Consider the following 27,405-nt stretch of genomic DNA (forward strand, 5'->3'; position numbering starts at 1 on the left):
TTTGGAATGACATGCTGTGTAGCTCTCTGGGCTTTCCTGATCTCACTGAAACATCTCTGCATATAAAAGAACCTGGACTTCCTCTTTCTCTTTTGTGGCTTGGGAGGTTCAGTGGCTTCAGCAGATGTAGGCTCAGGTGCAATTGTAGGGGATGAATCTTTCACAGGGCAAGCCTCACCCTTTGCTTCCTCAACTTCAGGAGAAGAAACATTCACTGCACTCAAATTCTTTAACTCCATGGAAGATGTTAGGCCAACACCTGGTGTAGGGGGGATTTCTGTGGTAAAATGCTCTGGGGCCTGTGATGGCCCAGCTTCAGGAAACTTGGAAGAGGGCTCCTCCTCAGATTCATCAAATTGTAACTTTCTTCTACCCCCATTGTCCTTCCCATCCACATACACTCTTCTTGCAGTTTGCTTTGTCCTTGCCATCCAGAAAAGAAAATACAACAACCAGAAGAACAATAACTAAAATAGCAAAAATCTGTAAACCCAACAGGCTAATTGGCGCGAAAAGGGACGAAATGAGCAATTCCGATACGACGCGATATGAACAAAATGATGAGAATGGAACCACACCCTCGCTCCGTATTGGAGATTACAAGAGGAGAGATGCCGAAATGGCGCGATAGGAGGAATGCGTAGATGGAGGAACCACTCCCTCGCTTCGTATTGGAGACGACAATGCTGATACGGCGCGATATGGAGGAAATGAAGACAACATAGAGACGCCCTCGCTCCGTATTGGCAATGACACAAGGCCGATATGACGCGAGGGGGAGGAAACGAAAGCCTCCAACGATCGTACTCGCTCCGTATCGGCACACCTCGTTTTGACCAGCGAAGCAAAGGACTCAGCAAAAAGACCACCGATACAACGCGAGAGATTAGAAACAGAGAAGATGCAAGACTTGTATCGCACCGTATCGGCAAGCAAGGCGGGAGAGCTCGAGAAATGAAAAGTGTACACGTAGGAAAAATAACCCCTTATATACCCACGTCAATCATGACACGTGTCGGACACGTGTCCGACGCTGATTGTGCCACGTGTCTGCACATATCATCCGTATGCTACGTGTGAACTAACTACCGGGGTCCACGTGTTTGCCACATGGTTATCGGCCACGTATTGGCCAACGGCTACTGCCACGTGTCGAAGACCAACGGATAGTGCCAGGTGGTATAATTCCGCGCCTACATAAGGGTGTGTCCCTAATCCGTATGGCTTTTTTCGGTTTTTTCTTGACCTCTGTCCCTTATCCTAATACGGCGCGAGAGCGACTGTTTGCCTTCTTTGCTTTCATCTCTTCGCGTCATTTTGGAGGTTCTGCAGAGTCTTCTTTCAGCTTTCCTCCCAAGCTCATAGTGCCCAAGCTCATGTGACCACCGTTGTGGCTCTTTCACTTCTTGCTGGAATCACCGATACGGTGCGAGGGGGTACATCCGTCTAAATCATTTCTCTCTTATCCCTCCGTATCGGCAGAAGCTATAAACATGTCTGAACCCACAGAATTCCTAGGCTCCAAGGTTTCTCCAGGAACTGGTAAAAGAAGAAGGCTTTCAAAAGGCTCAAGGGCATCAACATGTGATGAGCCTGTGCATTCTTTTTCTTCTCCATGCTCTGCCACCAGTGTGAGAATGCCAAGTACATCTCCAGGGAAGCGAATGCTGGTAATGAGAGGTCAAGGAGTATTAGAGCTTACTGATATCACTCCATTAGAGAGGCTACTTGATTTTATCCTTCAGAATGGAATGGATCTCTCATTCTATGGAGTTGTGAAAAATGTCTTTAATCCTAATTGGGACCTTGACAAAGTTCTGAAATCTTGTGAAAAATATATTTTGGAGGACTTTTTGGAGTTTGAAAATCTTGCAGGTCCTTCTGTTGAAGTTGGCACAATTGAATATGTCCATGTTCCCATTGGGTCAACAGGAAATGAAAAGTCAGTATTTACTAAGAAGTGTGGTGCCCACTCTCTGGAGAGGTTTTATTCAAGAGATATTTTGCTCCACTCATTCCAAAAACTGCAAGATGATGAGAAAATCTGCTGCTTTTATTGTTTTCACCCTTGTCAAATACCCTGTGAAAGCTGAGGAGCAACAGTTGGAAGGGGCAAAGTCTGCCAGCTTTTGCATGTTAGATGATCTAGTAGATGAAAAGGAAACAGAGGAGGTTGTAGATACAGATTTTGAGGCTTCTATTGCTGAGAATTTGGATTTTGCTCACTTCAAAGCTAAGACTATCATTGAGAAGAGCCAAGGAGATACAAACCCTCAACCTGATGAGAGTTCTCACCATATTGTTCCTTCTCTACCATCTATACCTTTCAAGGACAAGGAGTACATTTTACTGTCAGATATTCAAAAACTTTTTAATCTCAGGGAAGATTATTGTCTAGCAATTATTGCAGAGGCTTCTGATGTTGCAAATGGGATAATTGACACAGAAAATGAATCAAAGGAAGAGATTCTCAAACTTGATAAAGAAACTCTAGACGATAAGTTTATTGATGCTGGTGAGGCCCTCTCTCTTTGTTTTGAAAAGGCCAAAGAAGCTGAGAAAGAGTTGAGTATTACTGATAAGGACTTCAATCTCATTCAAAGCGAACTTGGGATTTCCAATTTTGGAAGAGAGGAGTCTGAATATGTTAAAGAATTGACTAACACCAATGAGACAGCATCATCAATTAATTTATGCAATCCATTTAAATTGGAGTACGATGAAAATCAAGTGGTAAGATAATTTTGAATTTGCTTTTACACATTGGTAGGTTTACATTTCATGCTCGTTCAGTATGGGTTTTATTTGCAGTTGGAGATTGCTGATACAGATAACTTCTTGGGGCATGGCAAAGGATCGAGAGCTGCTAGTAACACATTCAAAGACATTGCACTTGGCCACTACTTGGCTAGGATTGACCCTGGTTCCTTTTTAGTACTTCATAGTAGTTTCTCAGAGGATGCAGCATGGCCCATACTTTGTATTAAAGCTCTTACAAGGCTTCTAGGTTTCTCAGGATTACAATATAATGCCCACAAAGTAATGTTTTTGGAAAAGACTGCAGCAATTAGGATTTTTGGCTACGGTCCACGTTACTCTGCTTCTAGAGCAGGATACTTTTTGGCGTTTTCATCCTACGCCTTAGTTGCAAACCGAACTGATGTAAAATCTATAGCTGGCTACAAGAGAAAAAAATTTCTACGTTATAGAGGAAAGATTCCTGAAGAGGAAGAGAATGTGAGAGTTTTGGAAAACTAGCTTTGTATATATTATTTCTTATATATAAAAGTGCGATTGCTCATGTGTCATTGCCATCTTTTATCTGCATTCTTTGAAGTTGTCGTCGAAAAAACCAGTTGAATAGCTCCTCCAAAGCATTGCTTTTTGTAACTCCTCCCCCATGCCTTGTGCTTCGAAAATAACTTGTGCATGCTTGATAGTGGGATTTTTCCATGCCTTGGTTACTATAAGTTGCTAAGGGGCGATGCTCCTCCACAAAGTAAGGTCCATGAATATGAAGAATATGCTGCAATACAAAGTAACACTAATTTTATACCAATTGAAAAACCTATCAAAATAAGCCCATATTAAATAATTATTACTTTACCAGATAAAAAGTGATATGTTTTTCTCCCCATGCCTCTTTTATCGCCTGAACAAGCTTTGTGATTGATCTTTTGAACTCTTCTGCATATGTATATGTTGTCTTATGTTGCCTGAGGAGTTTCAAAAAAACATCAAGGTGTATCCAGACCTCCATTCTAAGAAACGCAAGCCTCGGCGTGCTTGCAACATTTGTTGTGATCTCACATAGCTCTCTCCAACACTCCCAAGCCGCATTCACCTACCTTCCTGAATGGTTTCCTAAGAATCGTCTAGCTTTTGAGCCTCCCATAGAGACATCGGCCAAGATATCTCTTGTTTTTCCTGAAAGTATTGGATCCTTTCTCAAGTGAACTTGGCCCCCATGAAATCCCATTTTTGATAGCAATGCCTCGCATTTATCAATACACTCATTTGATAAAGATAATGGTTGAATGGAATATGCATAGTCAAGATGCAACCTGAGAAGCTTATCGATTATTCTAATCTCTGCATGCAAAGTACAAATATGAACATTCTTAAGAGAGATGGAAAGAATGGGATCCCAGATGTCTTCTATGTTTTTAAATTTAATCAAATCTATAGAGTCTCTATTTGGGGCTCTTATTACTGGTCGCAAACTACTCCAATCTTTGGATCCAATACTTTCCATGCAATAAATGCAAGGATATTTTGCATTTGCACCATTACATATTCCAAGCATACATTTGATAGTTTTCAAATCAGCACTCATATGCCATTCCACATTAAATTTACCAACCCATCAACTACCAACATTTCGCCTTCACTTTGAGACTTAATGATATTTGGAATACCTGTATGGTTGAACAACCATTTCAACATTTGATGATTTTCAATTGGTACCTGGGATGCACCAATCCACCAAATCTCCATCTCAGATTGGATCTTATGCAATGGAGCTTGGCCCTCACCATTGCCATGGTCCAATGCCATGTTCATGAGGCAAATGATAATTCTTTCCATCTTCTGTCCCTTTTGAATCTGTGCTTCATCCAAATTCAAGGAAAACTTTAGAACACCATAACTTTCTTCTACTATGATTTTATACATGTGAACCATTGCAATTTGCACCTTTTTTAGATCAACCCATATATTGTTAAACTCATTGTAATAAAAAATTGCCTGTTTTTTTTGTTTTTCATAGGACATAGACCTTTCGATGTGAATGTAATCTCCAAAAACATGTGGAATCTTGCGATTCATGGAAATTCTTGCAGTCGAAACTGCAGGGGCTCGGGGCAATCCAAATATAGTTACCCTATTGCGTTTAAGATTTTTAAACCATAATCCAGAGATAGCACGATAACCTTTTCGACTTATACCCACAGTATCACATGTCTCTACGATTTCATTTGCTTTCACTGTGCCTTTTAATCCTTCTCTAACTCTGTGAGAGTTGGACCTCTCAAATCCACATTTTCGGGTGACTTAAGAATCCTCAAAATATCTTTCTTATTCATGGTTTCCTTCAAAAGTTTGATTCTTTCCTCATTCTCTCAGATATTTATGCCTAGTATGTTAGGGACATATTTCTTTGTAAGATTTAGTCTCCTTTTCTTTGCTCTCTCACACAAGCTGGTTATATTTTTTAATGGTCTCTTCCTCTCTCTAAATCCTACTGGAGTTTCTCTCAAGCGTGTTAGCTTATCCTGCAATGACTTGTTAACATTTTTCAAAATATCAATTTGACTTGTCAACTCTAAAATATTTGTTTGTGTAGTTTCTAGTGCTTTTTTCATTTCGTACATTTGAGCTATATATGTGTAAGATGTAGAGTATAACCTTATACAGTAGCCAAGCATTCCATTGTAACCTTCTCCAGCATATCTTATATAGTCATGGACATTCAAAAAAGGAGGTGGTTTACCTGTAGAAGGATCCTTGGGATAAATATTTCCATCCACCCACAAATCTATATGCTTCATTCCTTGTGTTCGCAACCTGTTGGCTTCAATCTCATCTATCAATACTTGATGATGTATACTTCTCCAAGATGTGTAAGTCGGATCTAGCTGAATAGATAGCTTGTATTTACGTGTGCTTGCACCTGTGTTATTTGAAGTAGTATTGCTAGACATTCTAGCAAATGAACCGAGCAAGAATCTCACAGTGATAGGAAGCAAGTGCAACAAAAGGAATGGTAAAAGAGAATAGTGTGTAGAAAGAAAACGCGGGAGCAAACAAATGCGAAGTTCGTACGAAAATCTCGAAAATACAAAATCTCTCGAGTTCCAAGACAATAAACGGCCGAAAAGGTGACCCCTGACCTGGATTAAAAGATGAGGGCAATTAATGGCCGACCTCTTCAATGAACCAAATATTCTCTCATTAATCACATCTGGACAACCAAATTTAGAGGTTTTATTCTTCCTAAACCTCAACTACTTAGCAACTTAATCACTTTCTTACAAGTGCCATTTTTGAAGCGTTTTTGGCCCTGATGGCTCACATTCTCACTCCCTCACACTCCCTCTCAAGCACACCAGTAGCTCCACAATCCGATATGCAAGTTCAAGCAAGCTCAATCCTTCACCTCCAAGCACCATGCTCCATAGCTACATGCGGCAAGAGAAGAGAAGAGAAGAGAAGAGAAGAGAAGAGAAGAGAAGAGAAGAGAAGAGAAGAGAAGAGGAGAGGAGAGGAGAGGAGAGCTTCTCCGCCACAATCCCTCATACTCACATACTCACTCCCTCACACTCCCTCTCAAGTTCAAGCACAAGCAAGCAAGAAGAAGAAGAAGAAGGAGAAGGAGAATAAGAGCCACTTTTTCCACACACCAAGAATGAGCTTCTCTATTCACTTTTTGGATTTTATACATGCCCTTATTCCTATTCCCTTCTATTTACATTATGCCTTTACATATGCTCATCTACTCTTTACAAATTGCACAGGATTGGAACTCTTTTACAAAAATTTGGAGGTGCTTTTACATTTTAAAATGTGCCTTTTCCTTTGCTTTAACTTTTAAGGTTGCCCTTGCACTTTTGGAAATTTTCTCTTGTATCCTTCTGTCGGGCCACCTTTTTCCGCCTTGCTCCACATTTTGGAAATTTCTTGAATTCTCTTTTGTTTCCTTTTTTCTCCAAAATGCATTGGGGTTAACACAAGGGGACCTTGAAGGGATAGTTGAAACTATCTTACCCACTAGACCAAGCTTGAGCACATCTCTAGTCTTTACTACCTCAAGGAGATCTCAAGAAGAGAGTTGAAGGCTAGGGTTGAGCACATGGCCAAGATCTTTCTCAAAGATATCTCAAAGAGAGCAAGTCAATATAGTCTTGAGCACTTGACCAAGCTTTATCTCAAAGATATCTCAAAGAGTAATATAAAACTTTCCAGCGCATAGGCCCAAGATTGAGCACATGGCCAAGATCTTTGTTACGGAGGCCTCAAAGGAAGAGTTGAAACTATCTTACCCACAAAACCAAGCTTGAAAACAAAGCCAATATCTACCTCAAGGAAAGAGCTAAAGACTAGGCTTGAGCACATGCCCAAGCTTTGTCTCAAAGGCATCTCAAAGAGAGCAAGTCAATATTATGTTGAGCTCCTAGCCAAGCTTTGTGCGAAAACAAGCTCAAAGAGTGATACCAAACTTTTTTACCCATAGGGCTAAACCTCAGGCCCTATATCCCACCATACATCCAAACATGTTCTCCTAGTTTTTTTCATTTTTTCCCAGATCTAAAATCCATTTTTCACCATTTTGTTCCTACTTTTCTATATTTTTTTCTCCATTATTTTTAGCGTAAATGCTAATAATTCTTCAAATTTTGATCATAAATCAAAGAAACACAGCCATGGTAACCAACATGCATCATTTTTCCTAGCATGCACCATTATTTTCACCAATTTTATCAATCAGCGTTGTATTGCTCAATTTTTTGTGTTTCACATGTAATAGATAATTAATTTTTGCATTATGATAGCCCCACATTTTAAAATGTTAGGCTTGTAGTCCTTAAACATAGCACATATTACTTCCATATCAAATTTCAATCTATATGCAACTCAATTTCATTACAAAAAGAATAATAGAATCAATTTTTAAAAAAAATCCAAACTTATGACAAGAAAGCCACTAAATTTTTCATGATTTCAGAGATGTGTAGGATACTCGCTATATGCTTCATAGAACCACTACCAACCACCTCATGATCCCTTCCTCCCTTTCTTACATGTTGTCATGATCCGATATCCTTTTCCCCTCATCCTCTTAGCCCACATGAAAAGCAATTATGACGAGAGAGAAAGAGAGGAGAGAAAGACTACATTTGGATCTTTTCAAAGAATAAGTCATTTTTTGGGACTTTTGAAGTGCTGAAGAGTAAAGAATTGTTGCATCTCATCCTAGGAGAATTCCTATGGATTCCATTAGTTGCAACAACCAAATTTTTTTCCAAATAAAGAGGCACAAAAAATTTTGTGCCTCCCCTCTCTCTCATGAATATTTTTGGGTTATTTAACTCTCTTAGGCTTAATGAATCAAAAAACTGATTTGGCCCTTTATGTTCATATTATTGGCAAGTGGTTTGCTTAAAATCAAAGTCTTGAATGAACTCGGATTCAAGATTTGAAAATGCATGCATGTTCCTGGTGTCATTTTCTATTGACTTAGCCTCCTAGACACTTTTTCTAGCTTATGGATCAAGTAGCTACTTGGTAACCCGGACATTGCGCTATCAAGTATTTTTCTAAAAACTGAAAACCCGTAGTTAGGTTTCATTTCTACTAGCTTAGTTGTTTGTGTGACAGTTTGTTTTGACATTTCGTAATTGGATTTGTTGTGATTGTCTAGCTTAGGATTTGTTTTTGTTATTTTGTTTGATTTGTTGAGTGTGAAACTTGATAGCCTTGGTCGAGCTTGGTATTTTTTTGGACACGTTAGAGCTAGAGTTTGCTGGTAGCTACCCAACATTGTGGAACACGTTTGTTTGCTTGCTGAGACTGTTGCACATCACGAGGATTTTGGATTCACGAGCACTTCACATTGCACTTGTTGATGCACTGTACTCGGGGGTCATCTCCTGGTCTTATCAGAAACTTCCATGCCATGGGTTGGGTTTATGCTGCACTGTACTCGGGGGTCATCTCCTGGTCTTATTAGAAACTTCAATGCCATGGGTTGGGTTTATGCAAGTTTTGCACCATCGTTGAGAACTTGCATGGCATGAGGTGGCCTGTTGTAGCTATGTGGAGTAAATCCTAGTTGCACGCGCACTTGAGAGAGCACCTGTCATTGAGCACGCACATTTCTTGCACACATGATATTTGGGATGTTCATCCCAAAGTTAGGAACTTGTGGTTGAGTGTGTAAGGTGATTAGGTGAGTTAGAGGGTCATGAAGGATGTCGTCAATTGTGAGATGGGTTATTGTTATTTGGTCAACATCTTGAGGACCATCATTCCCAGAGAGATTGTGAGATTTTGAATGGGTGGAGCGGTGTCATGCCGGTACGCGCACATCGTGTAAAAAAATCTAGAGTGTGGCTTCCTTTTAGATTTAGAACTTCAAGAACTTAGCTTGAAACCTTCAACCCTTCTCTTATCTCTACCATCTTTGGAGTCTAAGCTCTTGAACCCCCATACATTCTTCTCTTATCAAACCCATGTGGTGACCTTCAACCCTACGCGCTGCGATAGTGGAGTATAACATATTTTCTTGCTGAGAGATGAGAGGTGAGGCTAAGGATTAAAATAATCAAGTAACTTTTGTTTGCATTTTGCATGATGCACAAGCACATGTAGATAGGCTAGACACAATTTCTTCAAGTGCATTCATATATTTCGTGTGGAAGCATTGATTGATTGGTTGCATACCATGATCCATCATTGCATATTTTTTCAAATCATGAATGATTGGACACGGAGTTCATTTCAAAAAATCATATTCCTACTAGGGCACACTACATAAAAAACATGTTCATATCCAGAGAATGTTTATTTTGAAGACTCAAGGATCAAAGGAAAAGGTCATAAGCTTTACATCGTCAGCTAGTATTTCTTAAAGAAAAAGAGGACATGTGTGCTGAAAGTGTATTCAATCACAAGAACAATAGGCCAACGGAATAAGTTGTCCAAGATGAAAGCTGGAGAAAAATGATGCGATTTACAAAAATTGATACTTGCCAGTTTTTCATGGATTTTTGCAATTCTCTCCTTGCTCCCTTGTTGATCGAATGTGTTTCGATGGTTTTGAGTGCCCAGATGACTATATTCAAAGTTCATATGAAGAAGTTATGATCCAAACAAGTTGCAAACAGGCATAGGGCAGAGAAAATGAAAATAGTGAAAAGTAGTAGAAAAGAAAAAGCCAAAAGCTAAAAGTGAAAATCCTAATGTATGTGAGAGTACTTGTGACAACTATATAAGGAGATAAGAAGGAAGAGTTAAGGGCCTTCCCCCTCAAATACAATTATATCATGTGAGAGAAGAGTGGAGGGTTGCATGCGAGAGAGTGAACTATTGTCGTGCTAGTTATGAAGTCAGAGCATTTGGATATCGAAGCACCGAGTGATAGCCCAAGGTTATCAAGGTATGAAATTTTCATGATGTTGGATTTGTCTTCACAGTTGATTTGAACTTTGTGCAAAGTATCGATGTTTTTTAGCTTCAGGGGTGTTTGAGTGATGCTCTACCCGAATTTGGGTTTTAGTTGTTTGAGCTACAGTAGGCATTGTGTGTTGTTTGGTTTCGTATGTGGTTTGTGTGGTGGTTATCGAAACATTTAAATTTTTTGTGTTGTGTTGTGCATATGACAAAGCCAAATTTCCCAACTGGCACTCCTTAACATTTCGTTATCGGGTTGTGACTGAGGCTTTCTCTTGATCATCTCTTGCTTAACATCTCTTTTTTGGGGCCCCCATTAAGGAGTGTCAAAATTGACTTTGTCTTGGTTTTTTTACTTGTATCTGACCTAGTTTTGATTTCTTGTGATTGTTGAAGACGAGTGATGATTTTCTTGAGTTCCATGGTAATCATATTGAAGATCCCAAAAGATTTTTAGAAAAAATAGAGCTGTGTTGTATGATAGGGAGAGTGACCAATCCTGAGGCTAAAATCCAAATTCTTAGGTATCAATTGCAGGGAGAAGCACGAAATTAGTTGCTTCAATTTGAGAGAAGCTTGAAATTTAGGAGACAAAATTTTGATTATGAAACCATTAAAAATGAATTTTTATCTAGGTTTAAAAAAAGATAAACTCAAAGTGAGATTTGGGTGAAAATAGAAACTTATGTTCAAAAAGATGATTAGTGTGTTGAGGATTTTGCTAGGGATTTTGAAAGATTGTGGAATCAATGGAGTTTGACATTGTCAAAAGGTGAGATAGCCCCAATTATGTTGAAGATAATCTATTTTGTAAATGGGTTGAAATTAGAAGATTGAAGAGTGAAATTAGAGGTTAAGAACCCTAAGACCTTTGAGGAAGTGATGAAGATAGCTAAATATCCACCACATGCTTTGGCCAAGGCTTTCAAAATCGGCAGATGGCCTCTTTCACTCTTCCCATTGCCTTCTGGATTACATGCTTTGGTCAAGGCTTTCAAAATCGGTGGATGGCCTATTTCACTCTTCCCATTGCCTTCTGGATTATATGCTGAAGTCAAAGCAAGTTTAATGCCAAGGCGGGAGAAAAACTCTCTAGCCTCATTAGCATTCCACTCACCTCTATATGCAGTAACTTTCCCAATACATCCATACCTGCAAAAAAAATCCTCCAATAGAAACTTACAAACCACTAAAGTAGACTTTGTTCGTAATGCTCTTCCTTCCACTTGATTTGTGAGATCTTATCGTGCCAAAACAATATAGCGCATCTGCCATAAACCAATAGGCATAGTAATCAATGTTGAGAGAGAGAGAGAGTATAAGAGAGATACACAAGACATGCTCCCAAAGAATGATTCATATTGATGTAGAGTTAGTATATATAGGTGAGACCCAAGTCAAGTGAGAGATGATATATAAAGTTGTAACATCCCCACTCAAACAAAGGTCTCCGGCTGCGAGTGAAAAAACCCTTGGGGAGAACAAGGGAAAAACCCAAGCCCCTACACGTACCTACGATACAAAAATGATTTACTATAAAGTTTTCTTGAATACAAAAATGATACATGTCTCAATCAGTGAGACAAGAACTTGGAACAATACCAAGTGCATATCTTAATGAACTAAAGCAAGCTTAACTAAGAGCTTTTGTGAAGATGTCTGCAACCATTTGATCACTGGGATAATGCTCCACCATGATGGAACCTTTCTTGACTTCATGTCAAACATAATGATAATGAATAACAATATGCTTTGATTTACTATGTTGTATATAGTCTTTGGTACGACTAATAGAACTTTGGTTATCGCATCGGCACTTCTAACAACCGTTTTTATTCAAAATCATCTTCCAACTACTACACCTGCTGGTAAAATTCCTATAACAATCTGGACAGGGAAGACACTTCAGTCTCTCACTTTCGCACATTTGGCTGCATTGCTTATATTCATGTGCCCAAGGACACTCGTCGACATAAGTTGGATCCTCCAAGTTTGAAGGATATTTTTCTTGGTTATTCAGATCATTCCAAAGGTTACAAATTTTATGATCCTTAAGGTTATCATTAGTCGTGATGCTATATTTGATGAGAAGACTATGGGTGGCACATGGTCGTCAGATGTTTCAGATGATACACAGTCTTTGCTTAGTGCATTTCCTTACTTGCTTTGTGAGTCTACTAATTCTGATGATCATAAACCTCCTTCACCTCCAAAGAAGATTGATGAAAATTTGGAGATATATGTCGATATTCCTATTGAGATAGAGCATGGATTCTATTCTATTGAATATGATGTATTTGATGATGCTATGTCTGTCCAAGAGGATCCAATATCGTATATGGAAGCTATCAATTCGTCTCAAAGGGACCAATGGCAAGAAGCTATGCAAGCTGAGTATGATTCTTTAATCTCCAAAGGTACATGGATTCTTACTGAACTCCCCCCAAATCGTGTTCCTATCAAATGTAAATGGGTTAATAAAACCAAGACCAAAGCTGATGGCTCGTTTGATAAGTTCAAAGCCCGACTTGTTGCAAAAGGTTACTCGCAGATTGCAAGAGTAGATTATCAAGAAACATTTTCTCCCGTTGTGCGCTCCACAACTATTCATATGATTTTGGCTTTTGCAACACTATTTGATCTAGAAATTCACCAAATGGATGTTAAAACGGCTTTTCTCAATGGAGATCTTGAAGAAGAAATCTATATGGAGCAACCTGAAGGTTTTATGATTGCAGGAAAGGAGCATCTTGTATGCCAGCTTCATTGTGCATTATATGGATTGAAGCAAGCCTCTCGTGCTTGGTATATTAAGATTGATCAGTTCCTCACATCTAAAGGTTTTGTTGCATGTTTTACTGACCCAAATCTTTACATCAAAAGGGAGGACAAATGTTTTATTATTCTTGCTCTATATGTTGATGATACTATTCTTGTGTCAAATAATATTGCTTTCTTGGATGCTATGAAGAAGCTTTTATCGACTGCATTTGAAATGGTGGATCTTGGTGAGATACATTCTTGTTTGGGTATTCAAGTTCAACGACACTGACAACAATGCATTCTTCTTCTTCGCCAGAAATTTTATTAATGATATTGTTAAGAAGTTTGGGTTGACAAATGCGCACTCTACCAACACTCCTATTCTTTTGAGCTCTACCAAGGGTACATCTACAACACGCAATGAAGAATCAGCCATTCATCAACCTTTTGCTAATCTTGTTGGTTGTCCTCAATTTATTGGTTTAAACACAAGACCAGATATTTTATTTGCAGCTAACTTTTTGGGATAGTATATTTCTTCCCCTTCCACTATTCATTGGAGTGCTGCAAAATGTATTCTTAAGTACCTCAAGGGTACTAAGTAATTTGGTCTTATTTATCGTCGTCAAGAGGATTCTTCTTTATCTTCTTCAACTTCTCTTGACCTTATTGGATATACAGATGCTGATTGGGCAAGTTCACACTTATCCGTGCGATCTACAAGTGGGAATTGTTTCTTTGTAAATGGATGTTTGGTTTCTTAGTGCAGCAAGAAACAACGATGTGTTGCGGTTTCTACAACTGAGGCCGAATATGTTGCTGTATCATTAGCAGCTCACGAGCTAGTTTGGCTTCGACAACTCCTTGCAGATTTGGGACATCCTTCATCATCTAGTACACCTCTTCGATGCGATAACCAAAGTGCTATTAGTCTTACCAAAGACTATACACAACATAGTAAATCAAAGCATATTGCTATTCATTATCATTATGTTCGACATGAAGTCAAGAAAGGTTCCATTATGGTGGAGCATTGTCCCAGTGATCAAATGGTTGCAGACATCCTCACAAAAGCTCTTAGTGAAGCTTGCTTTAGTTCATTAAGACATGCACTTGGTATTGTTCCAAGTTCTTTTCTCACTGATTGAGACATGTATCATTTTTGTATTCAAGAAAACTTTATAGTAAATCATTTTTGTATCGTAGGTACGTGTAGGGGCTCGGGTTTTTCCCTTGTTCTCCCCAAGGGTTTTTTCACTCGCAGCCGGAGACCTTTGTTTGAGTGGGGATGTTACAACTATATACATCATCTCTCACTTGACTTGGGTCTCACCTATATATACTAACTCTACATCAATATGAATCATTCTTTGGGAGCATGTCTTGTGTATCTCTCTCGTACTCTCTCTCTCTCTCAACAGGGTATCAGAGCTATGGATGTGTAAAAACAACAAGGAAGAACCAAGTCTAGGTGCATAGCTCTCGTCATGCTCTTGAATCCTGTCAAAACCGCTTGTCAATCAAAGTTCTGGATCAAAAGTTATGACAGTTCAGGATTCAAGACAACAATTCTGCTCGAATCTGTGATTCTTTATTTAAAACTGTAATTCTAATTACAGTTCGTTAATCCCCAATTATAGTTTGTTAATCGCTCGTCTTTGTTAATAACGTTGATTACGACAAGCAAACATATTGCTATTTTTAGCGATGTTTTATTATCGTTCACGTTCTTTGCTCGATCGAAATAGCACTTTTCTTATATGCGTCATCTCGTCTCGCACGTTACATCTCTCTATTTCGGGTTTTCTTTTTAGTCACTCAATATTTTTCTTCCTTCTTACGTGCATCTCCCTATTTTGATTGTCATACGTCTCAACTTTTTGGGACAGTATCTTTCTTCCCCTTCCACTATTCATTGGAGTGCTGCAAAACATATTCTTAAGTACCTCAAGGGTACTAAGGAATTTGGTCTTATTTATCGTCGTCAAGAGGATTCTTCTTTATCTTCTTCAACTTCTCTTGACCTTATTGGATATACAGATGCTGATTGGGCAAGTTCACACTTATCCATGCGATCTACAAGTGGGAATTGTTTCTTTGTAAATGGATATTTGGTTTCTTGGTGCAGCAAGAAACAATGATGTGTTGCGGTTTCTACAACTGAGGCCGAATATGTTGCTGCATCATTAGCAGCTCGCAAGCTAGTTTGGCTTCGACAACTACTTGCAGATTTGGGACATCCTTCATCATCTAGTACACCTCTTCGATGCGATAACCAAAGTGCTATTAGTCTTACCAAAGACTATATACAACATAGTAAATCAAAGCATATTGCTATTCATTATCATTATGTTCGACATGAAGTCAAGAAAGGTTCCATTATGGTGGAGCATTGTCCCAGTGATCAAATGGTTGCAGGCATCTTCGCAAAAGCTCTTAGTGAAGCTCGCTTTAGTTCATTAAGACGTGCACTTGGTATTGTTCCAAGTTCTTGTCTCACTGATTGAGACATGTATCATTTCCACTGCTATAGTATGTTTGTCTTTCTCTATACGACATTGATTATGATCAAAGCCAACAAACAAACCAAGATCAACTAGACGAGCAACAGAAAGAAGATTTCTTTACAAATCTGGAACATGAAGAACTCCTCTTAATATTCTAGTGGATGAAAGAGTCCCCAGATATAAATCACCCACTCCTTTGACTTGACAAGTCGTATCATCCGCAAGGTAAACAAACTTCTTGACAGGAAGAGAATGATAATTGTGAAGCCACTGCGATTGGTATGTCATGTTTCCAGTGGCACCTTGATTAGGGCATCCACCCTGCTGAAAATGTGAAGCAGGACGCTTGCGAGCAACAAAAGCGGCATCAAAATCCTTTTGTTCGCGAGTGACTAAAACAACATCAAAATTTTCCAAATGATGCTCATGACGTTGAGAATATTCAATAAGAGATATACATGCTTTGTCAAAGTGGATATCATCCTTGTTAGACAAAATAGTGATGATATTGTCATATAAAGGATCTTTGATGGTATGAAGAAGTTGAGTAACAATTTGGTTTTTAGCAACAGGAGCGCCGGCAGCACCAAGCTGATTGATAATGTCTTTAAAAGCCTTGATATGAGAGTGCACAGAAGTACCAACCTTATATTGAAGATTCTTCAAACAAGCTTGGAGATATAAAATTTCGGTGACCGATTTCTTCTCAAACGTTGAGATAAGATACTCCCAAATAGCATGAGAGGTTTCTAGATGAAAGACATCCAACATAAGTGAGTCAGGAAGTGCAGATAATATATAACGACGAGCTGCTTTGTCACGACGAATCCAATCAGTATAATCAATTTTCCATTGTTCAAATAATGGGTCATCAGTAATCACAGAATTGTTATTCATCACATCAATAGGTTGAACTGGGCAAGACATGTCGCCCAAAACAATATCAAATAATTCGTCACCTTCAAGAATTAGCATCATCTTTGCTTTCCACCCAGGAAAGCCTTGTCCTTGGAAGAAGGGAACCGAACGTTGGCCAGATGGATATCCATTAATAATTACGCAATTCGCCATGCATGTATGTCGAGAGAAAACAAATAAGATGAGATCGCAGAATCTGCAAACCATGATCAAGACGAGCGTAGTTGAGACGCATGACAATCAAAATAGGGAGATGCACGTAAGAACGACAAAAAATATTGAGTGACTAAAAAGAATACCCAAAATAGAGAGATGTAACGTGCAAGACGAGATGACGCATATAAGAAAAGTGCTATTTCGGTCGAGCAAAGAATGTGAATGATAATAAAACATCGCTAAAAATAGCAAGATGTTTGCTTGTCGTAATCAACGTCATTAACGAAGACGAGTGATCAACGAACTGTAATTGGGGATTAACGAATTGTAATTAGAATTACAGTTTTAAATAAAGAATTGCAGATTCGAGCAGAATTGTTGTCTTGAATCCTGAATTGTCATAACTTTTGATCCAAAACTCTGATTGACAAGCGGTTTTGACAGGATTCGAGAGCATGACGAGAGCTACGCACCCAGACCTGGTTCTTCCTTGTTGTTGTTACGCATCCATAGCTCTGATACCATGTTGAGAGAGAGAGAGAGTAGGAGAGAGATACACAAGACATGCTCCCAAAGAATGATTCATATTTATGTAGAGTTAGTATATATAGGTGAGACCCAAGTCAAGTGAGAGATGATATATATAGTTGTAACAATCAAATCAAGAACCCACTTGTAATGAATAGATAGTGGGTAGGTAGGATGAAGCTCATCTCTATACCTCACTGAAGAGAAGAATTGACAATCATGGCATGTCTCAACAAAATGTGGGATATCTCTATACATGCCTCTCCACCAATAGCACTCTTTGATCTTCTCAAAAGCCGCCAATACAGCTCGATGTCCAGTCGAAAGACTATCATGGAATTCTTTCATGATATGCGCCTGTGAAGCTCTATCATGCTTCCAAAGTAGCCCACTTCGCAAGAAGAAACTATAAGATTTTCTCCAAATCTTCTTGAAGTCTGCATTAGTCCATCCATCCAGTCCAGACACAGTACTCAAATACCGACCAATCTACAAATACTCTCCTGTATACAAAGACTCATCAAAGCTTTCCAAAGCAGTCACATGACAAATATGGTCAGCATTCATGGCTGCAAGATTAGCCCCTTCATTAGCATCATCAATGCAAGAAAAAACCATATCATCATACCTCACTCATGAAAGCATATCAGCTACTGGGTTGTCTTTACTTGCTATGTGCCTGAACTCAAGATTCATGGATTTTATGTACCCAATCCACCTAAGCATGGCAATATCTGGAGTAGAACAACTCATGATCATACCTAGAAGAGGAAAACAATCACTCTCAACCACCACATCAGCTTCAATGAAGTACTCTCTGTCATTCTTGACAACCATGACAACTCCCATGAGCTCTCTTTTCACTTGAGAAAACCTTCGTTATCACTCATTTAGGAATTTTTTCCCAAACCAAATAGCATACCTATTCCCATGTGCATCATCTTGGCCAACAGACCATCCAATACCAATATACTAGTATCAACAATAAGCACAATAGGTCTTCCACACTCATAATTTGCCTTTTGGAGAGTCGGAGAAGCTCTCAATAATTTCTTCAGTTTATGAATGGCTTTAGTATATTTTATCTCCCAAGAAAAACGTTGCCCTTTTCTCAAGAGCTGATAAAGATCATCTGCAATATGAGCAAAGTGAGAAATCCAAATAAGAAAAAACACACAAGCTCTAAGAAACCTACGAATCTTCAAAGTAGAGGAGCAAGTCTCCACAATCTTTTCTATGGCATCAACCTTCGCAAAAGAAGGCTTTTTGTCATAATATCCACACATATGACCAACAATCAGAACTTCTCTGGTACCAAAAATAGACTTCCACCCTTACAAGGTTAAATTCAATTCCTCCAGTCTGTAAAGAATCCTCTCAACATCTCTACTATGCGAAGCCACAAAGAATCTGCATCCATGATTATCTAAGGAGTCATCTTTACCTTCTTCTAAACATCCCTTGATAGGTAAGTCATCAATGAAAGGCATAGTAAGCTCAGGAATAAAATCTTGTAGAACTTTTTTCATCCCATTCATCATATGAGCAACCGAATTAGTAGCTCCTTGTGGAAGCATACACATTCGGACAAGGCCTAGAGGTGTCTTCATCATAGTCAAATCTCTGCTTTCAAGGGAAAGCTAAAACTGATCATATCAAAAAAAATATCACCAAGAGAATAGATAGCACAACCAGCAAAAGCCTCAGCAAACTCATCCACAATAGATCCTACACCAACATTTCAAATAGTGACCTTGTTTACTGGTTGTAGGTCTTGTATGAATTTGAGTGTCCCATTCTTTTTAAGAACTATGAACCACCTATTGGAATATGGAGCTGAGGATGGCTCTAGAATTCCCATCCTGATCCGCTCATTTAGGAGCTCTACAAGTTTGGGTAAGTGAGCCCTCGGTACAAGAATAGGTCATAGATTCCAAGGGATATGCGGAATGATAAAAATAACCCAACGCATCCAATCTTATATGGAAAGAAAGAAAAAGCTTTTTCATGCTTACCTCTTCAGGAAGCAGAAAATCTTTAGTCCCAATCTTCATCTCTTTTAATGTCTTAGCTGAAAACTTATGCCCAATACCTACAAGAGGTTGCATAGCAGCTCTTCTAATCATCTCATCACTGTCCAAAGGTAGTGGTCCTACAACAATTGGTCGAACCTTCTTGTCAACTATCTTATATTTTGTTTGAAGTCTAGCTTCATTGCTGCAACCTACAGATTTCACTCCTCAATGAAAATATCCTAGTAAACACAAATTTTGTTGTGTATAAATAGCAACACCCAAATTTTTTTGTTGAAATATGTCAACAAGGAATTCTTTTTGCTGAGAATCCTCAGCACCCAAATTCTTTTGAATCATGAAATCAACAATCTCACAATACATCACCAGAGAGTGAACCTGTAAGACATATGACATCTATTGATTGTTAGCATTTAGCAAAACCAAAATTTCTTCCATGGTTTCTGAGCATCAAAGGCCATCATAGAGACCATTTATCTGGTTTTCTTCCTGTAAAACACCTACAATCATTAATTCTTTTTCTTTTCTTTTTACATATTGCTTGTCTGGAAGCTTTAGGCATATAAAAAATATGTTGAAAACACAAAGTACTTTCAGAGAATACACCATAAACACATGAGGAAAAACTGTCGTTGCCAGGAGGCAAGAGATTTTCTTGACTCGTACCACCATCGTCTCGCAAGATAGTGGTACCTAGCAAAAATTTGGCTCACCTACTGGAAGAGGGGAATCCCTCAAAGAATCCTTATTTCTCTAATGATTAATACAAATAGTCATGAACTGAACAGCTCTCTTCCCATCCTTACTTCGAATCCGGACCCATCATCCAAAAACTTAGTCTCCATCCGAGACTTAGTAATAAATGGTTGCCCCAAAATAATAGGATAAGAACAAGAGTTTTGTACAAACAAATGATAAGACTCACCCACATCTCCAATATAAATCTTCAGACTTGGACAAGCATCATATAAATCTCGTGTAGTGATGTTGGCCGCACACATGCACCAACCATGATCAACATCAATTGGTCATCTACCAGTATCATATAAACCTCACATAATTACATTAATCTCAGAACCATGATCCAAAAGACCAATACAAGGAGTCTTAGTCTCACCAAGCTTGACGACAGTTTCTGTAGTCGCACGAGCCTAGTGATTTTGAGAAAAATGGCTACAAGGCACCAATCTAGGCGTATCTTCACTCTCATCATACTGTACGAGCTGAAGTGAAGGATGAAGAGACTTCTTGGATTGCATACATAGAGCTCCATCTATAGGCTCCTCAAAGGTCTCTTCTTTAGAATCAACCTCGTTAATTTGTAATCCATAGAGAATAGCCTCGGCAATAGCTAAAGCCTCTCCATGGATCATATCTTGCAATGGTTCTTCAATAATTTGGTGCTTTCTTTTTATGATGTCAATAATAACATCATGGAACTCTCTCTTGGTGATCCCCAAAACTTCTCCAAGTGTGAATTGAATTTTGCAATTAAGAATTTGATCCTCAAGTATCTTTTTCAAGTCTGTGGAAGTATCGATGTCTGATAGTAGCTTGAATCCATGTTGCTTCTTCAGCTTCAAATCCTTTAACTTTGGGGCCTTTCAGTCTTCTTGCACTTTTAGCTTTTGCAGGTCAGCCATACTCTGCTCCAATCCTGAAGAAGAAGGCTGAAGAACTAGTTTACTCCTCCTAGTTTTCTTCTTTGATCCTTCAAGTTGATTATTATCTCTTTTGCACTTTTCTTCAACAAGTGCTTCAAATCCTTGAGATTTTGCAATATAAGTATAGATAGAGAAGACATCTACGCGATCATTCCATCCCGTTCCTTTTCTAATTGCATCTCCTATGAATGAAAGTTCATATGATGAAGCTTTACCTTTCTTTTTTGCGCGCAGTGCATAAGACCATAACAGAGACTTATCTTTCGGTAACTGCTCCAATCGAAGACCATAGGCATCAACTTCTCTTGCTACCTCTTGCTTCATATAAAAAGAACATAAGAGAGTTTCCTCCAATAATTTCTTCATACCTTCTTTTCCAAAATTTGTTTTGAGTGGTTGCTTTGTGTCTCCGAAACATATCATCATGCCCTTCCACACCACCAGCTTTAGTCTTTTTGCCTCTTCACACAGCTTCAAAAAGATTTAATTCATCACCATTTATGTATTACCTCTTCTACTAATATCGAATGCTTGAAGTAATGTCGTGGAATCTCTTCAACTTCATTTATTCCAATGCTATACACCCAACCTTTTTAGACAAATTCGAGTAAAACTTTGACAAATGGAATGTTTAACTATAAGGCTTTAGATCACTAAATCATAGCAAGACTCTTCCTATATGTAGAGATCATGGCTCATAAGTTAAAAGCTTCTCTATCTTAATAGGATAGGATGATTTGTCAACCACTCAATTTTATTGTCCATTTAAGATCAGTACAGCATTTGGCAATATGTGTACTTGAGATGTCACATGGCAAGTAGTCAGAGCTTGTCCTCCTATAAACATCACATAGTCATGTGAAGAATACTTCAATCCATTGTCGTCCATATTATGCAATGGACTTTTATAGACCGGAAGTTCAAGGGAGACCATTATCCAAGATATGTGTAATCTTGTTGAGCTTTGTCAATTCCAAATGTATGTTTTAACTTCTTAGCATTTTCCACCATCTTCACAAAGAATGCAAGCATCCAATCTAGCAAGACTCCACTTAAATGTCCATAATATGAGCAGATAACTTTTAGCCTTTGTAGGTTGCTAATATTGAACTAAGTTTTCCTTTGAAGAGACCTTTAGTTTGCGCTGACAACATCTGAATTACAAGCCACATGGGAAAAATCCAAAGCCAAGGATCATTACAATCGTTTCTCAAGACCTTAAATCTTCAAAACGGAATCCTTTATGTGAATCAATTTTCCCATGCATTGTGCCCTATCAAGAACAAGCTTTTGGAAAGAACTTCGTGCCCAATCACGCGTGCAGTTTGCAAATTAGGTTCCATGCAATGCAATCAATCGAGGGATGCTCCACACAAAATTATAACTGCATTAGGAATTTGTGCCTAGCCTAACTACATGTGCTCGTGCGTTATGCAAACACAAAAGAAACACACAACAAAAAATAAACTCATAATGATGTTGACTTAAGAGGCCAATATCTCGGTAGAAAATTCCACCCTTAGGTTCGCAGCGATAGACGTGCAATAATATAACAAAAGCAAACAATTGTTGATTCAATGTCAAAAATTTTATAGTTAGATAGCATAGAACTACAATAAGACATAGAGAATTTAAATCTTGCCTAACCTAAGCTGCATATAATAAATATAATTATTAACATCAACATAAGTATGATGGCATTTTTTTAAAAAAAATGTAGACCATAAGGCCTTACACGGTGGAAAGGATAAAGTAAAAGACAAAAAAGATATTAGTGCTCCAAGTAGCTAAACTTCAATGGTTCAAACATTGGTTCAAATTTAGAGAAGATATGAGAACTATAACTATGCTACACTAAAAGAGACATAGCATATGAGACTACGCACACATAGAGCTTCTCGATGAGGGCATTTAAACTATACTTTTGTACATATGTTATTTGAAGCCTAGTCAGATCCCAAATTGTGATAAAGGGGTGCATAAAGAAGTGAAACTAGCATTGTCAAAGTTCGAGTACTACTATGAGCTACAATATGGAAAATAATAAAGTCTTGACAACAAATAGAAAATAAACAAAATCCTTTGGGTAGGTTCTATGGCCGTCACTACCAAGGTAATGCATTGCTCTTGCCATTGGTTGTGCCATCGCCACCATCTCTATGGAGAGGAAGTGGCCTCCTCCTTGAGTCTCCTCCAATCCTCCTTGTCTCGCCACTCAAGCTTCCTACTTCTATAGTTTATTGCCTTGTGAGCATAAAATTGTCTATAACACATATATGTACACATATGCACCTTCATCAACCATGTGGAGAATCAATTAGTTAAAAAGGATATTGAAAAAGTATCATGCAAAGATGCTATCATCATGTAGTCCTTTATTTTTTTGGCACACTTCTTCATCTATCCAATACATTGTGCCAAAATACTTTTACTGGCATAACTCTTGCATTCATGTAATGAGCCTTCTCTCATCATTCACGAGCATAGCACTAATGGCCTTTTCCACCAAGTATTGTATGTTGGAAATAGTCTAACGTCAATTCTCTACCACCTAGAAGTACACTACCTAGCATATCTAAGAGAAACCTAAACATTAGCTATAATCGCAAGAGTGCCACCTAGAGATAGTTGAGCAAAACTAGGTGTCACTTGAGAGATATTTCTTATGCGTGTTACTAATTTAGGTGACCAATGTCCGTTTCATCAATGGGAAGGGGTTAAAATATCTATATTACCATAACATGCACCAAAGCCACCCTTCCTAGCATCTGGACGCAAGAAAGGAGTACCAACTAACCATAGGGTCATAACATCTAAAACTACACAACACCCCTTGCCACTTGTAATAGACTTAGGAGTGCTTGTAGGGGAATGAGGACTTCTAATACAATGCAGAGATACATCCTCCACATCTTGAGAGCATCCACCAGAGCCACCACCTCTACGAGTCAATCGTGGCAGCATATCTAAGCCTCCCTCTATGGCATACTTGGAGCATGATTATCCTTGCTAGAGAATAACCATTTTAATACTATATTAGGGAGTTTGGGAATTTTCATATAGATAGGAAATTTATAGGATGGTCAATATCTGGTCACATGGTCAAATTGTTATCCCCTTCCTTGAAGGTGAAACTTTTTCTAGATATTATATAGATTATAGTACTAGGTTCTATCTTTAAAAAGGGGATTAAGATTTAGCCACATGGTCAAATATTTATTTCTACTTTGAGAGTGGAACTTGGGAGATTCCTGAATTCTCAAATATAGTGTTTTTGGAGCATAAGAGCCAAAACATGATGATGTAGTTTGAGAAAACTTAGCATGTACTCTATATTTGAAGCAATGTCAAGTATTAAATGTCCAATGCCAAAGTCATAGAAAGACTTGATAAAAGTTCATGAGAATTTAACTCAAATGCGAGACATGATTTTAAGAAAACCAAGTTTTAATGTGTATAACTTTATGTACTTATCCAATAGAGGTCATCTAGTTATAGTACATTAGCAGAGGGTAGGATTGCCTCCCAAATGGGTTGAGCTTCACATTCATGGGCTGGAGTTGGGGCTAACCAATGAGAGTTCATTTTTGTCTAGAACTAAGGATGTTGAAATTAGCTCCCTTATTAATGAGTACATCAAAAGTACATGTATTTTGAGCAAAAACTGTGACTCATAGATAAGCAGGTTCTATTGCTTGCTCGTCAGTGTTCTCTATCTCTCTGATGGTGGCTACTCTCACATTGATGGGCGCCTACAGCATGGGTGGCTCGTGTAATGGGTGGGTTGGGGGGTAGTACTTCTTGAGACAACGGCCATTAATGAAGCCTATGCTCTCTCCCTCTAAATTTTTGATCTTGACATTACCTGTTTGACTAATATTGTGGACTTTGAAAGGCCCTAATCCTATGAATTTCATCTTCCACTTATGGCCTTTCACGAAATATGAAAATACTAGGTCCCCTTGCTTGAAGAGTTGGTTTGACATGCTTGTCAAACCAACTCTTGCATCTTGTCTTCTCACATATTAGTGCATGAGCAGCTAGGAGTCATGTGGTCTTGGATAGACACTCTAGCTCTACTAAAAGCGTTTGGTCCATGCTTTTTTTCCTTCCCATCAGTCTTGTATTGTCACTCTCAAGCTAGGGATGAAAAATTCTACTAGTAGAATTGCTTCAGTTCTATAGGTCAACTTGAAGGGTATTTTTCCAATGGCCATCTTAAAGGCTCTCTTATAGGCTCATAATGCTGCCATAATTTTGTTATCCCGATCGTTGCACAAAGCCAAGACTACCTTAGTTAGGACGTTCACTAGGATCTTGTTTGTGGACTCTGCCTGACTGTTAGCTTTAGGGTAGTAATGTGATGATTTCCTATGGATGATCATGAAGGTTGAGAGTAGGTGGGAAATCACTTCATTAATGAAATGAGTGCCTTGGTCACTAACTAGTTTGATGGGGCACCCGAATCTTGAGATCACTTGCTCCCAAAGGAACTTAGCTGTAGTTCTAGCATCATTGTTTCTCATGGCTTGAGATTTGACCCATTTTGTAAGGCACTCCATTGCCATAATGATGTATTTGGCTTGGGAGTAGTGTGCTATGGGACTGATTGGTCCAATGAAGTCAATGCCACATTTCTCAAATGGTTGGCATGCTATGACTGGGGTGAACTCCATTTTGTCCTTACAAATAGAAACTTTAGTCCTTTGACTCTCATCACAATGCTTTATGAATTTAACTGCACTGCAAAAGAGGATGGGCCACCATAGTTGAGATTGAAGCACCTTGCGAGCTGTAGTATCATCATTGAAGTGTCCTCCAGCAATTTCATCGTGTGCTTCTGCTAGCACATCATGCATTTCATGGTTGCATATGCATCTACGTAACATGCCACTGTATCCTAACCTATAGAATTGTCCAACGATTCAACTAATAGGGTTGAGTCTTAACGATAAGGCACCTTAGCGCAGCCTTCTCAATAGGCCTCTCTAGTAGTCTGTGCTCTAGGACCTCGACCATGTCATCATCCCAATAAGGCATCAAGTCAACTCTGAATAAATCCTTCTCATGGACACACTAAAGTTGTGTGCATCGGTTATATATAATGCCATGTCCAATAGTCACTCCTGTAGATATAGGAGACATGTGATTTGCCATGTAAGTTGTGACAAATTCCCTTTCAGAGTTTCAAAAGGAAACTTGACCGTTTCCACAGTGAATGTGGGCGCCGTTGGGCTTAAGCCAATCCATCCCGAGTAGACACTCATGGATACCTAAATTCATGACTCTGAATTTGACTGAAGTCTTCTTTCCTCCCAAAAAGAATTTCACCTTAGCAGTTTGCCTGGTACAAGTTACCTCACGACCATTTGCCAATTCCACAAGCAAGGTAGGTGCTTCTACTGTGGCTATTCCTAATCTTTTTGCACATGCTGGTGAGATAAAGGAATGTGTATTGCCACAATCAATCAAGGTTTTGAAACCTTTACCTTGATAGTCCGACGGTGTCTGAATCACTGAGAACTGGAGATTTGGCCCTTTCTTGTGTAAAGCGGCATGGACTGTCACTTTTTCGAATTCAGCTTTCATAGTCGGATCTCCCTCTTCTTCTTCTTCGCATCTTTGCCTATTGGCAATGCAAGCGGTTCTTCCTCTTCCACGGGTAACGGCTCCTTGACCGCGGCCTGCTCCTTGGAAAGGCGTTTGACGATGTCCTCCGCTGAGCTTGGGACATTGCCTCTTGAATGGACCGGGTTCGTCGTAGTGGAAACAACGGAGGTTTAGGCCATTACTTTGAGTAGGAACAAAGTTGTTGACGTTATTTGTCCTTGCTTTCTTTCTTTGTCCCTGATTATGACCTTGAACTCTCTTCATTTGAGGTCTGAATGCTCCTCTGTTCGAGGCACTATAAGACCAAGTTTTGTTACCCCTTGGTCTAGCTTGCACCTCCTGAATTATAGGCGCTGCTCGAATGAGTGCATCTTGAAGATCTGATGGACACATAGATTCGAGACGGGTATTTACTGGTGGCTTTAAGCCCGCACAAAATTTGGACACCTGCTGCGTCATGTCCATCTGTGGTGCATACTTTAAAAGTGAGACGAATTTAGAGTAGTATGCGTCAAGAGTGAGTCCTAGTTGTTTTAGCTCGTAGAACTCATTCATTTTCTGCGTACGATATGCAGGTGGTAAGTATCTTCCCTACACGATTTTCTTCAGCTTCTCCCAGGTAACAGACCCCTCTGAAATCCCTTGATCCCTACACCATTGCTTCCACCAAAGTCTAGCTTCGCCAGTGAGCTTTAACTTGGCGAGCATAGCCTGATTGGTAGGTGTAGTACCAGCTGCTTCGAAGTAATCCTCCATGGATTCAATCCAAATTTCAGCATCAGCCTGGACGAATCTGCCTCTCTCGTCAAACTCGAGTGGCTTTATCCGCTTGAGGAGGAACTTCTTCTCCTGGATCACAACATTACTTAATGTAGGAGGCGAATTTGGAACCTGTACCTGGGGTTGTGCCTAGATAAAGGTTTTCTTAACGTTATTACATGATAATCAACATTAGCTTATCTTTCATTTTTAGTTCAGCCATCTCGTAAACAATGTAGCTACTTAACTTCTTAACAACTCTTATGCACAACCAAGAAGCCTTTATTTGTATTAACA

Source organism: Lygodium microphyllum, chromosome 27, assembly GCF_053477565.2.
Source record: "Lygodium microphyllum isolate KBCC chromosome 27, Lygodium_microphyllum_v1.1.10, whole genome shotgun sequence".
NCBI lineage: Eukaryota > Viridiplantae > Streptophyta > Polypodiopsida > Schizaeales > Lygodiaceae > Lygodium > Lygodium microphyllum.